This window comes from Danio aesculapii, chromosome 16 (genome assembly GCF_903798145.1).
Source record: "Danio aesculapii chromosome 16, fDanAes4.1, whole genome shotgun sequence".
Taxonomy (NCBI): domain Eukaryota; kingdom Metazoa; phylum Chordata; class Actinopteri; order Cypriniformes; family Danionidae; genus Danio; species Danio aesculapii.
In genome coordinates this window covers 2,019,466-2,021,965 of record NC_079450.1, presented here as the reverse complement: position 1 = coordinate 2,021,965, position 2,500 = coordinate 2,019,466, and the positions used below count along the sequence as shown (strand labels likewise).

General features: G+C 37.3%; 1 protein-coding gene across 1 annotated transcript in view; it reads right to left on the bottom strand.

The window, feature by feature from the left end:
• Positions 1–2,500, bottom strand: part of cdk14 (cyclin dependent kinase 14) — a 285,314-nt gene that overhangs the window by 258,620 nt on the left and 24,194 nt on the right. The gene's annotated exons all lie outside the window — the stretch shown is intronic.

The window sequence follows — 2,500 nt, the reverse complement described above, 5'->3', positions numbered from 1 at the left end:
CTCTTAAGAGATAACTACTTATGGAGCATGTCTATGGTGCTGACCTGGATTAGTCAATTAACTTAAGTTGCATGTTTTTGGATGGTGGGAGGAAACTGGGGAACCCGGGGGAAACCCACGTGAGCACGAGGAGAACGTGTAAACTCCACACAGAAACATCGGCTGGCTTGGTAAGGACTAGAACCAGTGATGTTCTTACTGTGAGGCAACAGTGCTAACCACTGGGCCACCATGCCACCCATCTAGGAAAGGAGGAAGAGGAGGAGTAGGGGTGGAAGGGGGATTCTTCAAATGAAGATGGCTGTGATATGAAGCTCAGAGGATTTATAGTGGATTAGGAGTCGTCTGATTGGTGAATCATAAATTAGATAATGTGGGAGCAGCCGCAAGCAATCATAAGCACATGATCCTCTCGACATTAGTTTATGAATAAACTTCTCTTAAAATAAAAGAGCACGAACAAAAAGTCTTACTGTGTCTATAAGACATTGATTCGTCTATCTTCTAGAAAAATAAAACACCTTGAGAAAACTGAATCATGAAATCAACCCAGTAAACCATCTCTAACTAAAGCCAATCCCATCCAGAATATTACAAAAGCAGAATGCACTGAGGATGGTAATATACAGGTTTGGTCAAGTACAACTAACAAAAACAAGCACACAAACACACACAGACATCTCCTCGCTGCACACCACAGACTCATTACTGTCACAGACTGACAGGACGTGTGAGAAAAAGCCCAACTAGACGTTTGCAAAGCTCCTCCGTCTGTTGAGTTTTACATTTATTCTGTGCTGCTCGCTGCGTTTGTGATGTGTGTGTAAAGCAGAGACAGAGCTGTAAATGCGGAGGAGAACGTGACGCGTCTCCTGCATGCCTGCACTTCCTGTGGCTCTCCAGAGACACACACACACATTGAGGCCTAACCAGATGTGACGGCTGAGAAAAGACCAGCGCTGCGTCAATCCAACCCAACAAACACACACAAACACACACAGAGCTCTGGCTTATATGAAGATCTCACTCGCTGCACTTCAACATCAGCACGGGCGTTTATTGATGTTCACGTCACTTCTGTTCACACTCAATCACTTTACATTAGAGCTGCAGGATGATACTGAGATGTTTGCTCAAGTTTTATGATACTAGTGATACTAGCTCTTGGAATGAATCGTTTGAGTCAGTGATTCATAAAGGCAGTGCCCTGTTTTATTTCTAAATGAATCAACTGTTTTGAACGAATCATTTGAGTCAGTCATTCATAAAAGCAGTCCCCTGCTTTATTTCTAAATGAATCAAGTGTTTTGAACGAATCATTTGAGTCAGTGATTCATAATGGCAGTCGTCTGCCTTGTTTTTAAATGAATGAGCTGTTTTGAATTAATCATTTGAGTCAGAGATTCATAAAGGCAATCCCCTTCTTTGTTTCTAAATGAATCGACTGTTTTGAACGAATCATTTGAGTCAGTGATACATACATACATACAAATACATATACATATACATATGTATGTATATGTATGTATGTATGTATGTATGTATGTATGTATATATATATATTGCTAATAATTCTATGTATTCATTTAGAAACAAAGCAGGCAAGTGTCTTCATGAATCACTGACTCAACTAAATGAATCAGTTGTTTTGAATGAATCATTTATGTCACAAATGGCAAGAAATTCAATATATACATACATTTATATAAATACTGAATATTGCTTAACCTCTTAAGGCCCAAGCTGTTTTTTACATGCATTTTTTATTTCTCTTTGCTATTTTGGGCTTATTGGAACCTATATAGAATAAAATCTAAGTATCATCTTTTGATATGATGGACTTTTAGAGAAAAATGATGTCCATATTTTTGGACTCGAGGTCCGAATTTACATAAACACTTTTTCCTGAATTTTGTTAATGCACAGAAAAGACTATTAGAGAGTAAAAACAACATTTTTTCCCATTCTGCACAGTTAAAAATAGTGTTTGGGACATTTAATATGCTGCAAAACAGTTACAGGATGACCCTGTATGTCTGAAACAAAATATTAAACATTTAAAGTATTTTAAATAGCCAAGAGCTAAAATGTGCCGTCCACGTATGGAGACACTCGAGCCCTAGGAGGTTAAGGGGGCTAATAATATTGACCTTAAAATAGGTTTAAAACTATTAAAAACTGCTTTTATTCTAGCCGAAATAAAACAAATAAGACTTCTCTAGAAGAAAAGATATTATTGGAAATACTGTGAAAATCGCCTTGCTCTGTTAAACATCACTCGAGAAACGTTTGAAAAAGAATCAGTATTTCACAGGAGGGTGAATAATTATGTTAAACCATCAGAATGAGTTATCTCAGTATAAAGTAAACCTAGACATTAATACCCTTTATTAAAAAACAAGGCACAAACTCAATCCCTCAATAATGTGTAATCATGTAAAATGAGTGTGTTCAGTTCAACAGTGTTAAAAGGAGCTTTTATTCTCCTCTAATGTCACTC